The 14,450-nt window shown below is 34.0% G+C and overlaps 1 protein-coding gene across 1 annotated transcript in view; it reads left to right on the top strand.

Annotated features, from left to right (window-relative positions):
• PPA2 (inorganic pyrophosphatase 2) overlaps nucleotides 1–14,450 on the top strand; it is a 66,519-nt gene that overhangs the window by 23,010 nt on the left and 29,059 nt on the right. The window lies entirely within an intron of this gene.

Raw genomic sequence — 14,450 nt, 5'->3', positions numbered from 1 at the left:
GGGCTCATCTAAAATACAATGTGTATATTTGGAGTTAAATTTATGTGTTTTATTTTGTTATGCTCTCTCCATCCACAGAATATAAAGGGCAGTCCGTTTTGATTGTGTCTGAGTTGTGTCATATTGCTGGGAAGAACAAAAAAGAGAAAAGGATATAGACAGGTGGTACTTCAGACTAAGAAAAGTACATACTATGGGTTTCCTTTCTCCTTCCCTCTATTCCCTCCATTCCTTCCCTCCCCCTTCCTTCCTTCCCTTTTTTTTTTTTCCTTAAATCTCTCTTTTGTTCATTTGGGTAACAGGAAGAAGACTAAGGGAGAAGTGTTCATCAAGGACATAAGGTGTTTCTATACCTAGTTTTTGTTCTGTGTTGCAAAAACGGGGGGAAAGGTAACTGCTCTTGGACAAAATTTTGATGTCCCAGAAATAGCTTCGTATGGTAAAGAGTTGGCTTTCTTGGAATTGGACAGACCTCAGTTTGAGTTCTGTACTACTTCCTACCTGAGTGACTTTGGGTAGATCATTTAACCTTTCTCAATTTCAGTTTGGTCACCTATAAAGGGAGAGAGTTTTACCTACTTGTGAGCTTGTTGACAATAAGAGATGATTTACTGAAAGCATCTGTCACATAGTGAGTGTTAAAAATATGACTACTATTATTATTCTTTGACTATTTTCCCCCCTATTTATCTAACCTTTTTTCTTTCAGTTTCATTCTTTTTCAGGTTCCTGGTTCCCTCTAGACCTCAATTCTTATTTGGAAGATCTATCATTTCTGAATTGACTGAAACTCATTAACACTTACGTGTTAACCTCTCTTAATTTATGTGCATTTAAAACCTTTTCTTGCACATGGAACAGCCAGAGAGAGATTTTATGCCATTCTTGCATGTAATTGAGAAAAGAAAGGGTCTGATAAGGTGAAGTACAAGTAACCTCAGGGGCAAAACTAAAGCATAAAAACTCCAATTAAAATATGAGACTTGAGTCCATATCCATGTATATTTCTTGTCTGTCTTATTATTTTACCCTGGGTTTCTTTATTACCATATTTCTCGGATATATGTATGTAAGGAGAGTAAAATACACAGTTAAAATTTTTTTAATGTGTTAACTGCTTCTCAGATGAGAACTGATAACACAATGGTGCCAAAGCCAGCCAAAACAAATCCGCTAACTAATCGATTCGTGATGTGGCACACTGAAGTCATGAAACTCTGCTAAGGGATTCCCCCTTTAAACTGGAAAGGCCACAAGCCTGAAAGAAACTGTTTATTAGGTGGAATACACTATTCTTTAGCCCAGTCCTGTTGGAGATGTGATTTAACATTTTAAACTCTCACCATATGCAAAGCACTAGTACCTGTTCTAGTGCATATTATTATTCTTAATCTAAAAGGTGCTCCAAGGATTTAAATAACTTGCCCAAGTTTGCACATCCATTAAGTAGTAGACCCATGACTTGAACTCATTTCTATCTGATTATAAAGGCCATTGTCCACCTACGGTACTGTACTGAGCAATTCATACTTGATTATAGTAATACGGTTTTTGTAACTAGCAGGATTGAAACCAGATTACATAAGGCTAAGTACCTTACCTCCTTCTTGAGTTTCCTAAGGGTTAGAATGAAAAATTTTAACTCTCTTTTGACTTTAATTCTGCTGAATAGAGATGACTTTGCCCTTTGGCATCTTCTAAATTCTTTTGGTGTATGCTTGTACAAAAAGACATGCAGAAATTCTGAAGTTTATTTGGGTTGAGGTGACATCAGACTAGAATAATTACAACAAGAACTTGTTTTGAAAGAAAAAAGGGATTTTTTTCCATTCCACTAGAAGGAACACATACCTTCATCATGAAAAATACAACAGTGCTTCTTCAAAATACGTTTTTAAAATCCTAAAATTAAAAGATTACATGAGTGTTATTGACATATTTTGCTCTGAAATGGTATGCTGACTTTTGTATTTATTTCCTGAATGAGTAAGGTATACAGAGGGAAAAATGGATATTATTTACTTTAAAGATATTTGCATGTTGTTCACTCTGGATAGTACCTGAGGTAATAACTCTCAAATATCTAGATTTTGTAAAGTAGGTTTTATAGTTTTAAGAATTAGAGGTATTTTCTTTTATTACTTCTCATTCCTTTTACCTTCACATTATTGTAATATATTCTACATATCTTTACTGAATTTTCTTTTCTCTTATTTTACAGTGACCCAAGGAAAAAATAGATATAGGTACAAAGTAAAAGGCTGAAAAAATTGTAGTATAAGTATTTTTTTTTTAAATCATGAATCATGGAATACTAGATGACCCTACATAGGAGCCTTTATTTTTAATTTAAACTCAAGTTTTGATTTATATTTACTGTATCTCTCAAACATCATCCAGCTGTTCTCCCAACTATTTCAGACAAAAGAGAGTTTTTGTTGTCTTCCTGCTTAAGCAGATGTTAATGGACAGAAATCATTCTTTTTTTTTTTTTTTTTTTTTTTTTTTAAAGATTTTATTTATTTATTTGAGAGAGAGAGAATGAGAGACAGAGAGCATGAGAGGGAAGAGGATCAGAGGGAGAAGCAGACCCCCTGCTGAGCAGGGAGCCCGATGCGGGACTCGATCCCAGGACTCCAGGATCATGACCTGAGCCGAAGGCAGTCGCTTAACCAACTGAGCCACCCAGGCACCCCAGAAATCATTCTTAATCTTAACTTTTTTCTTCACTACTTAGCCTGGTGTTGTCTGTGTTTTCATTAGCACCTACTAAAGGGGGGTATTAGGGATGAGAATGGAGAGATGTTCAGGAATTACAGGGGTTGAAAGCTTCCTAAATTTGTGTAGGAATTTTTTAGAAGATCAGTTTGTATGATTTAATTATACTCTTTAATAGGGTTTTCTTATAATAATCTATCTTCTAAAGGTACCTAACTTATAATTCAGTAGGAGCTTAAGACCTTGGCAGGGGGAGGGGACCTTAGAAATAAAGGAATCATTTCTTGATTTTGAGGTTAGATGAAATGCCTATTACAACAACCTATGATTTTATTACAGTAAGATAAGAATGTATATTTGGATTCGTATGATTAAATAAATATTAGCTAACAATATTAGCTAACAGATACTAAAAATTTATTGCTGTTCTGTCTCTACTGTACATCTTTGAAAATTAACAATATTTAATCTTACATTTGGTAACATTTAAAAATTTTATTATGTGTCCCTTTTAAAATCACGATGACAGGATTGTGGATGGCATTTTTAATTATAAAAATAATCATATACTTGGAAATAAAAACTCAGAAGGGTAATAAAAAGGTATATGAAATAAAAAGTAAAATTCTCCTTCCCCCTTCTCACCCCCTGTCTGACTTCTCATCTCTTCTTCCTTATGTTTTTAGTTCTCCTGCATGGTTGCTTCTCTACTCGAAGCATTTTACACCTCTCTTCTTAATTTACGTTTTTTTCCCTTTTGACTCAGGTTGCTGCTTTGAAAACCAAAGGAGTTTAACTTCTTAAACATTTAAATTTTATTACCATATTTCATCTTTGATTATCTTAATAACTCTAAGTAATACACTTTTGAGCTCTATTTATTGCTTCATTAATTTTGAACAGTAACTTGTGGTTGCCCAGTATAGAACTAGGGCATTGAGGTTTCTGTTATTTCTCTGTCCTTTACAGACCAGCTTCTCTGAACTATACGTTAGCTCTGTATGTCTAAGTTTATAATGTTTAAATTCTGTTCTTTAACTGTTTTTTATGTTTGGTCTCTTGAATCTGAAAATTGAAAAATAACAACTAGCAGTTACAGTCTTTATGTGAATATTAGTTACCTCCTTTATCGTACTTTTTATTGAAAGACCAGTTATGGACACAAAAGAACAGCTTGCTGCACAGCAATCATCATGGGGTTTCTTTTCATTGCCCTGGGTTAAGAGTTCTGTTTTTTCTTAGATTCTTTCATGTCCTCTTTTTTGTTTTCCATTTTCATTGTTGGCCAGTATGCATTTCCCAAATTTTTTTTTTACAGAAAATGCATGGGAGATTGATTCTGAGTCCATACATGTTGGAAATGTCTTTTTTTTTTTTTTTTTTGGTCACCTTCTCTTTAATAATTAACTTTGATATATAATGCAGTAACTTTAAATATAAATCAGTGTGTATGAATTGGTATTTTTAATCACAGAGGAGTAAGTGATTTTATAACTAAACATTTGTTATCTATACTTCTTGGCATTTTTATTAGATGGATCAACAGAAGGAAAGGTTAAAACCATGTAGGAAAGAGTAGCTATCTGGAATTTTTTTGATTCTGTAGTTTTCTGAGGATGTGTGTAATACAGAAATTCATAGAGAATTTTTTATTTTTACACATTTTCATTGTTAGACATTTAAAAAATAAATCCCTTTTGTTAATTTCCACTACCTTAAGAAAAAGAAGCTGTTTTTTGACATGATCAGTACCTATTTTTTCTTTTTTGAAAGCAGAGAAGTCTGTTTTAATTTATAGACAGCATGTCCTTCTATATTTTCATATATATTTTTTAAATGAATTTTTTTTCTATATTAATTCATTTAATTATGATTCTGCAAGGACGTTTTAGGGTTATTTTATTATAAAATAACTTTTTTGATCCAAATGAATGTATGTGCAGAGTTTGATACAATATCCTGTTTTAATATTTACAGTTTTTAACTTTGACATGACTAAACTAAAACTAGCCATTGCATCAAAGACCATGTTTCACTTAGAAGCTGTGGTTGCTGGGTGTATTTCTGTAAGTTTAATCTTATTTAAATCTTCAAGTTTTGCCTTCTGAAACTGGAGTAACCACTGTGAAAAATCTAAAAATAGTCTAAAATAACATTTAAAAACAAATTCTTTGTACTCCCTGATAGAAAATCGGTCACTTTGGCTGGCTCATTAACACCTGAAGAGCACTAAGACCATTTAATACACTGTAATTAGGTTCCAGGCTCTCATACTCTTAATGGTACCTTAATGGCCTGAAAGAGTTAATAAGACTCCCAGGGCTCCTAAATTGTTACTAGGGAATGCCTTGGCCATTAGGGATAATAGCGCTTGGTTATGAAATAACCAAGTTCAGAGCTTTTTAAGAAGATTAAAATGCTAGGGCATGTGTAAATTTCTCCTTTGGCTAAATTAACCACCTTCTATAATGTAGAGCTTCATATATTCTCCAAACAGATGTTTGAGCCTCTTCAGACCTGCCAGTGATGCCTAAGGACCTTATGTCAGGTGACATAACATTATAGGAGGTTATTTAGGCCCAGAATCCACTTCAGCTTTCAGAGTGTTAAATAAATGACAACTGTTGTCTCTTGTCCTCTTTTTAAATTGTTACTTGTGCAGTGATACTGTTTTATAAAATGAAAAATTAGGAAACAAAAATGGAAATCAGAACAATTATATTGATGTAGATACATTCTGGGATGAATAAATCGCATGAGTGAAAAGGGATTATTTAAAATGAGGCAGTTGGGAATTTTTCAAAGGCTGGCATTGTACTTGTCTTAGAATTATCATAATTTATATGTATTTAATATACGTAGAATTTCAACTTACATTTAGAGAAATTTAAAAGTCAAGTAAAACTACAGAGTTCCCTTTATGTCTTTCAAGACAGTAATATACATGTGAAACCAAATCTGTTTGGCTCAAATTTTCATTTGCTAAAAGAACATCTGGTGTCCCTGCAATTATTATTTTAAAAATAAGCAAATTAACATGGTGTTTGATTTCCGTACTTTATAAAAGACAGTTTAATAGTGTTATTTAGGGGGAAAAATAAAGAATAGCATAGAAATCTTAAGGAAGATATTTGTGTTAACCTTATAACCAGATGGCCTGGAGCTCAGTTTGCTTTTCTGTGCATGTACTCTCTGGGACAGAAAGGGCTTTCATGTCACCATTGTCATCCCCAAAGCTCTAACATTTCTGCAGCAATTCCTGTGTGTCTAGTAACTATGCTGAGTGCTTCTTTTGGAATATCTGTTTACTGTTTACACAAGCTCAAGCAAACTGTGGTAATGTCTTCCCCCTCTTTTTTTTTTTCCCCCAGATTGAGAAACTGAGGCAGTGCCATGGGGGTGGGGGTTGGTTAGTAATTTGTCTAAAGTCATACAGGGAGCCACTGGAATCCAACTGGGCTCCAGAGCTCATGCTGTTCACTGCATTCCACCACCCCTCTGAAGAGTACTGGGGTAGTTGAATGTATCCGTGGCCTTGGGCAGTGTTGCTTTCTGAGAGTACTGACCATTTGCTCTTAAATCATTTCACATCAGTGGGACACTTAAGATTAGAGGTCCCAATAAAAAGATGGCTTTTTTTAATCTTCATTCCTTTGATTTCATTAATTGGGATAGGCTTGGGTGTGTAAGGATGGGGTGTGGGAGGAGGCAGTTTGAGGAACAGGGATGAATTGAGTGAAATGTACTATAATTAAGAATAGAATTAAATTACTGGGAATCTTTTCCTTCTTTTTGAAACCTTGACCTCTTTCAGTGCTGTTTAGGTTTTAGTCATATTCCTGTGAAGATGTGGTGAAGAGTAGGGGAGGCCTAAATTCTAAAATCCCTCTTGTGTAAGTTACTGACCTTGGAAACGTCGTGTAACCTCTGGAAGCTTTAATTTCTTCATCTCCAAAGGTGCAGGAATGATCCTGTAATGGGAAAAACCCTAGGGATCATTTACCGATCTTTAAATTTTGGTTGTTCTAGGAAATATTTTTAATTCATTATTTTCAGCCTTCTTTTAAAGTAGAAACACCTAAATAAATTATCTTCAAAGATAATGCTGAAGGAAACAGTTTAAAGGATTATGAGGTAGATTTCTGGGGGACATTGGCACATCTTTTTTTTTTGTTTTTAAGATTTTATTTATTTGAGAGAGCGTGCATGCACAAGCAGGGGTGGGGGGCAGAGGGAAAGGGAGAAACAGACTCCCCACTGAGCAGGGAGCTTCAGTCCCAGGATCCTGAGATCAGGGCATGAGCCAAAGGCAGACCCCTAACCCACTGAGCCACCCGGGCGCCTGGCACATCTTTAAGTACTCTAGGGTAGCTTTTACATGATGGAGCTGTAACTTCATTGATGGTCTTTCCAACCCCAAACTGGAGTATTTCTGCCATGTACAAGGCACCTGGATGGTTTTTATTTTACTGGTCATATGAAGTTTTTTGTGAAATGGCAATGAATATTTATATTTTCGGGAAAAAGAGTCTACCAGCTCTTTTCCAAGAGGTTTTTCTGATACAATACAGATAGGCCTCTGTGTAGAATTACCTTGTTTGGTATAACCTACTTTGATGTGTGTTCATTGCCATTGTTTTTCATGCTATTAATATATACTGGTACAGGTGTTGATAAGAGCAGAATTGGTAGAAAAGGGTAATGGAGAAGGAAAGGTCAACAAAATCGGGGTTACTGCCCCTCTGTCTGTGTACTATTAAGCATAGATGTGTAGAGCTGTGTGAAAAACAAAGTCTTTTAGGGATCTGAGTAAACAAACTATTCAAACTATTAAGTCACTGAGCTAGAGCCTCTCTTTGTGATGCAGAAAATACAGTGCGTGTTATGGAATTGGAACTGTTTCTTGTGAATGTTTATAAGCTATCATTAGAAACATATGTTCTTGCTTCCCACAGATTTTGTTTAGAGGCCAGTTGTGCACATATTTAGCTCTGTGAGTGCAGCAGTTCTAGTATTGGAACGAGATCTTTGTGCATTTGCATCATTTCCTTTGGTAAAGTCCCATAGAATTGGGAGCTCTTTTTTCCTTTTTTTTTTTAATCTTCTCTGGACAAAATTTCAAGCATGTGACCATTTCCTAGTGGTTTTTTTTTTTTTTTTTTTTTTTTTAATAATATGAGCGAAGAGATATGGTATTACATTTATGTAACTGATTTTTATCTAAAAATTTAAAAAAATCCTCAGCTGATTATATGCTTCCTTCCCTTCATGTTATGGTTTGGTGGAAATAATCCAGATAAAAACAGCATTTTAATTTTTTTCTCCAGATGTTCTTCATGGAAGTACAGGTGGTTCTCAGTTTGGGGATGTGGATAGGAAGTAAGAAATGTGCATCTGTCTGTATAGTTTGCTAAAGCTCCTTGGGTGATTCTGATAGATTTATCCAAGTTGAGAATCATTCTATTAGCTTATCCGCTGCTGGTTGGATATTCAAGTCTTGAATCTAGAATAATTGATAATAGTTTTGATATACATTTAAGTGGGAGATGTAATCACCTAATCAAATTTGAGGATATCCCTCCCCCACCATACACATACCTACAGGTGTCACCCCGTATTTAAAGCTATTATATTAAGATTACTCTGTATCCTTTGAGATCCTGAGTAAATTTTGTAACCCCAATTTCCTAATTTAGCTGAAGGAAATAAATAATATCTAATTTACAAATTTTGAAGCTTCAATGACATACTATTACCGAGCATTTAAAAAATTTGTTTTGCCAAGCTGATAGATGAAAAATGGTATCTTCATTTAATTTTGAATTATTCTACTTAATGCTAAGTAGATAGAGTGTCTTTTTCATATATTTATTGGCTATTTGTATCTTCCTTTATGTGAATTGCCTATGCATATTGCTCACCATTTTTCTATTGAGTTGATATATGGAAATTGCTTGGATATTTTGGAAGTTAATTCTTTATTAATTTAGGTTGCAAATATTTTCTCCGCATCTGCAGAGATACTGTTGCCTTTTGGCTTCTAGATATTTCAATTTTGATGTATTCCATTTTATCCATCATTTCTATACACGACTTTAACATTTTGATTCTTATTTAAGGATTTCTTACCCCATAGTCAGAAAGATGTTTTTCTTATTTCCATTTTGTTCTTTTGTATTTTAATTTTTTTTACAATTGGATTTTTAATCTGTATGGAATTTATTTTATTTTTTCCATATGTACAATTTTCCCATCACCATTTAACAGAAAAATCTGTTCTCTTCCCAGTGTTTTGAAATGTCTCCTTTATCATATATTGCATTCTTACTTATACACAGAGTCTGTTTCTCTGGATTCTGTTTAGTGTCAGTGATCTATTCCTGAGCCAGTGCCACATTATTTTATTTTAATTACTATAGCCTCATAATAAAGCATTTACAAGACAAATCTTTCTCCTTTTGTTATGTGGAACAAACTTTCAGACTTGTTTTGGTTTTTCTTATGCTTTGTTCTTTGCAAATTTGGGGATCAAATTGTCAAGGATTTCTGCTATCATTAAAATATTAAATGTTTGCATCAATGAATATATATATTTTGCCATTTATTCAGGCTTTCTAATATTTCTTTTAGTGAAGTACTTGTAGATTACTGTGAAGATCTTGTTACATTTTATGTTAGGTTTGTGTCTAGGTATTTAATACTAATTTTTCCATTACAAAGCTTGGTACAGTGCCTGGCATGTTATAGGTGCTCAATAATTTTTTTAAATTGATGAATAAGTGAATATGCTTATAGTTATTGATAAATAAAAAGATGTGTGTATTGAGCAAAGTCTGAAAAAACTCCAAAAAAGGTGAATTTTCACTTATTTTGAAGGGAGAAAATATTTATACTTAAAAATTCTGGCATTTTTAACAACTGCAATTTTCTTTAGAGTCATGTGTACATTTTTATACATGTACATATGCAGTCTTTGCTTAATGCTTTGGAGATTCATGTGTATTATTGTGTGTAATCAGTATAGTTTGTTCCATTTGATTACTGAATAGTGTTCTGTTTACAGATATACCAGTTTATTCATCTCCTTGATGGAAATTTGGGTTCTAGTTTTGGGCTAATACAAATAAAGTTGCTATGAACATTTAAATACAAGTCTTTGTGTGAGCGTATGTTTTCATTTATCTTAGGGAAATACCTAGGAATAGGGTTACTGGGTCAGATGATAATTACATGCTTAATATGGTGAGAAATTGTTAAACTGTTTACAAAAGTGGCTGTATCATTTTGCACTTCTACCAGCAGTTCTTTGAGAGATCCTGTTCCTCCCAGAACCTCTCTCTATTCTTTGTCTTAAATAATAAAATATCTTTTAAAGAAACTAGAAGAAACACACACGTGTAATTTTTTACATTTACCCATGTATTTGCCATGTCCGTACCCATATATTTTGTTACAGAAAACAAAAAGAAGCTGAAGATCTGTAGTTTCTATTTGGTGTCATTTACCTTCAACTTGAAGACTTCAGCATTTTTTTGTAGTACAGTTCTGCTGGTGATGAATTCTCTCTATTTCATTGATCTGATATTGTCTTTTCTTGCCTTTGTATTGGAAGTGTAGTTTCACTGGATATAGAATTTTGAGTTAAAGGGATTTTTGTAAAGATGTTCCATTTTCTTTTGGTCTCCACTGTTTCTGATGAGAAATCAACAGTTAATGTATTGTTACCTAGTATATAATGTAATGTTTTTCTCAGACTATTTTAAAGATCTTTCTCCTGTTTTTGGATTTCAACAGTTTTTCTGTGATATGCTAAGATGTCCTTTCCTTAATATTTATCCTGCTTAGGGTATATTGAACTTTGCAGATCTTCAAGTTCATGTTTTTAACACATTTGGGTAAAACCCAGATTATTTACCATAATTTTTTTACCCCATTCTCTCACCTTCATTCTGAGACTTCTAATACACATATTTTAGACCACTTTTTATTGTCTCATGGGTCACTAAAGCTTTTTTTATGTCTTTACAGTCTTTATTCCTTACTCTTCTTCAGACAGGATAATTACTATTGTTTTTGTCTTCTACTTCTGTGATTTTTTTTTTTTTGCCGTATCCAAGTTCTGCTATTAAATCCATCTGATTTTTCATTTCATATACTCCCTCATATGGTTCTTTTTTCTGATAATTTTATAGTTTTTCCTCCTGAAATTTCCACATGTTCAATGCTTCATAACCGTATTTTTTTGAAAGTCCTTGACCATTTTTGTAATAAGTACTTTAAAATCCTCGTTTGCATGGGTCATCTCAGGATTGATTTCTGTTGGCTCTTTTTTTCTCTTGATTAGGAGTCCCAGAAATATTCTAGTATGTGCAATAAATCAAATGGTCATCTTGCTTTTACCTGACAGGTATTTTTGTTCCATATTGAGTCTGCAAGGTGCTTATCTTGTTTTTGAGTATTTTTGGTTTTCTGTTTTTATGTTTTCTATCTTGGTGTAGTTAAACCTGAGGGAGTTTGTTGAAACATGAACTCACTCCCTCATCTTTGTCAGAGGTTTCTGTTTTCTGTAAAAAGAAATGCTTCGGATGGGCATTGTTTTTAATTGATAACTTAGGTAATGTACTTGAACTGAGTGAGTCTCACTCTAGAAATAAAGGAATTTTATTTATATATTTCCTCTCTGTTCCAAATGTTTTAAAAAATGGTTGTTTAGATTTAACTTAAACATGGTAGAAATGAAAAATCTTTAGGGGTGCCTGGGTGGCTCAGTTGGTTAAGCGACTGCCTTCGGCTCAGGTCATGATCCTGGAGTCCCAGGATCGAGTCCCGCATCGGGCTCCCTGCTCGGCAGGGAGTCTGCTTCTCCCTCTGACCCTCCTCCCTCTCATGCTCTCTGTCTCTCATTCTCTCTCTCAAATAAATAAGTAAAATCTTTAAAAAAAAAAAAAAAAGAAAAAAAAAGAAAAAACTTTATAAGAACTAAACTGCAGTAATACTAGAAATAAAGGTAAATGTGTACATCATTAAATAAGAGACTAATTACAAATACATTTGAGGTCTGACCTTTACCATAAGAAAAAGTATATTTATAGAAAAATGTTACATTAAGTATGCATTTGTGTATGTGTGTGTATGTCCCGATGCCTTTTATGTTATTTTTAGTGCTTGTTTACAGTGTTTATATCAATACCTAGCTTCTTCAATTTCTCAGTAGAGTCATACACATTAAACATAAAATAACTCAGTATTAATGAAAATATGTTCATTAATTTTCTAAATTATTAATTCATATTTATTTATTTATTTTTGAGCATCTGAGGCTCTAGGTTTCCCTGTGAATATAACTGTGTCTACATTCCGTGGAAAGACTTTAGGGGATTGGAAGGATGATAATTAATATTTCTTAAAATTATCCCTTATTTTTTTATTAAATGATTTTTAATATGTTATCTTATTTAATCCTCACAACAACCATGATTTTCCATTTTGTGTTTGAGGAAACACACAGACTAATGTATTTTCCCAAGATGATGCACTATATGAATGCCGGAACTGGAGTTTGAACTTAGTGCCGTCTGATTCCAGATGGGATGTTTTTCCTGGTTTACCTTATTTCTTCTTATAAACTTTGAGTGTTCTTATTTTCATTATTTTCTGAATATTCTTAAGAGTTTTATTTCCTTTTGGACCAAAAAAGGTTTTCATTAAGTAAATAACAAAGTATATTTTTGTTTTCAATATCCAATTTTTAATTATACAAAAAGTTGAGAGGACTGGGTGTGGTTCTTTTTTGGTAGGCAAGAGAGTTATTTAAAATTTTTTATTGCTGATCTGTAGATTTATTGTATTTGCTTAAATGTGTTGTCCTCATTTTCTCATGCTTAAAATTTCTTTATGTTCTGTTTGTTTTTAGTACATAATTTAATGCATCATCTTTATAGTTCATTATTCCTTAAAATGTTTCTAGATGAAAAAGATCTCATACTTTAGGTGTTTTTCATTCTTGATGAGCTGTCTGTGTAAAATGAACCTTATCAGCTCAAGTTTTCACCTCTTCTACATCATTTATTTCCGAAATCTGGGTAAAATTGAAGTCTAGGCAAGCACAAATGCATTGTGTCATCTATTTTTAGTTATAAGTTTCTAATTTTTCAAGTGCTGTCAAGTCTGTTATGTTGCGCATAAGGACTGTGCTAAATTTCCCATAAGTCACAGTCTTACGGAGAGTAAAGATTTCTAGTTTTAACAAGTTATTCCTTATACATTTTTTGAATTGATATTGGAAAGGATACATTCTTTGGAGACCTCTTGGGGAAGGGGTTATTAATATAGTAATATTTCCTATTATATTTAAATGAATCTCCTCCAAATGTGATGGTTGAGCTGTTTTTGTGGTAATAGAACTTAAAAATAAATAAATCCTGGAAATCATTAAAGAATTTGAAATGAAAAGCTGAACCATCTAGATATCACTGTGTTTAAAATTGCCCTGTTTGCATTCTCTTTTGTACTCTGCTTTATTTTTCTTCATCAGACTTTTACCACTTAACATTTATATTTGTTTCTGTATTTGTTATCTGTCTCTTCTTACTATATAAACCATGAAAGTAGGGGCTTATTTCTGTTTACTGTTCTACTTCATTGCTTCGAACAATGTCTGACACAGAATGAGAAACTAAGTATTTGGTGTGTAAGTGTGTAAAACCCTTCTCATCTGACTTTAGTATATTCTCTTCTGGGGACTGTCCTCTCCATCTTATCTTTAGTGGTCCTTTAGCTTAATGTTTCTGAAACACAGATCCTGATGTAACTTACCTTACTCTAAGCCCTCCATTGCTCACAGAATGACATCAGTCCTTAAGCATATCTCACTTAATCTTACTACATTGCTATTTGTCTCTTTCCTTTAATTAGACCTCTGAGCTCCTTGAGGAAAAGAACTTTGTTGTCTTCATCTGCTTATTCCCTCTGCCTAACATAGTATCTGAAGGTGCTTAAGAAATGTTTGTAGGGAGCGCCTGGGTGGCTCAGTTGGTTAAGCGACTGCCTTCGGCTCAGGTCATGATCCTTGGAGTCCCGGGATCGAGTCCCGCATCGGGCTCCCTGCTCAGCGAGGAGCCTGCTTCTCCATCTAACCCTCCCCCCTCTCATGTACTCTCTTTCTCTCTCATTCTCGCTCTCTCAAATAAATAAATAAATCTTTAAAAAAAAAAAAAAAAGAAAGAAATGTTTGTAGGGCGCCTGGGTGGCTCAGTTGGTTAAGCAACTGCCTTCGGCTCAGGTCATGATCCTGGAGTCCCGGGATCGAGTCCCGCATCGGGCTCCCTGCTCAGCGGGGAGTCTGCTTCTCCCTCTGACCCTCCCCCCTCTCATGTACTCTCTCTCATTCTTGCTCTCTCAAATAAATAAATAAATCTTTAAAAAAAAAAAAAAGAAAAGAAATGTTTGTAGAATGAAGGAGTAATATTTTACATATGAAAAAAATCTCAAGTCCAGAGGTGGTATGATACATGTTGATGATTATGCTGCACGTTAGCTGCAGAGGTGGATTCCCTCAGTCCAGTGCTCTACCACACAATGAAGGGGGGGAAATCGGAGGGGGAGAAGAACCATGAGAGACTATGGACTCTGAGAAACAAACTGAGGGTTTTAGAGGGGAGGGGGATGGGGGTATGGGTTAGCCTGGTGATGATTATTAAAGAGGGCACATACTGAATGGAGCACTGGGTGTT

Source organism: Mirounga angustirostris, unplaced genomic scaffold, assembly GCF_029215605.1.
Source record: "Mirounga angustirostris isolate CCGP_5_RB_7025 unplaced genomic scaffold, mMirAng1.0.hap1 SCAF_136, whole genome shotgun sequence".
Lineage (NCBI taxonomy): Eukaryota > Metazoa > Chordata > Mammalia > Carnivora > Phocidae > Mirounga > Mirounga angustirostris.
The sequence above is the reverse complement of the archived record's forward strand: the minus strand, read 5'-3'. Positions and strand labels throughout refer to the sequence as shown.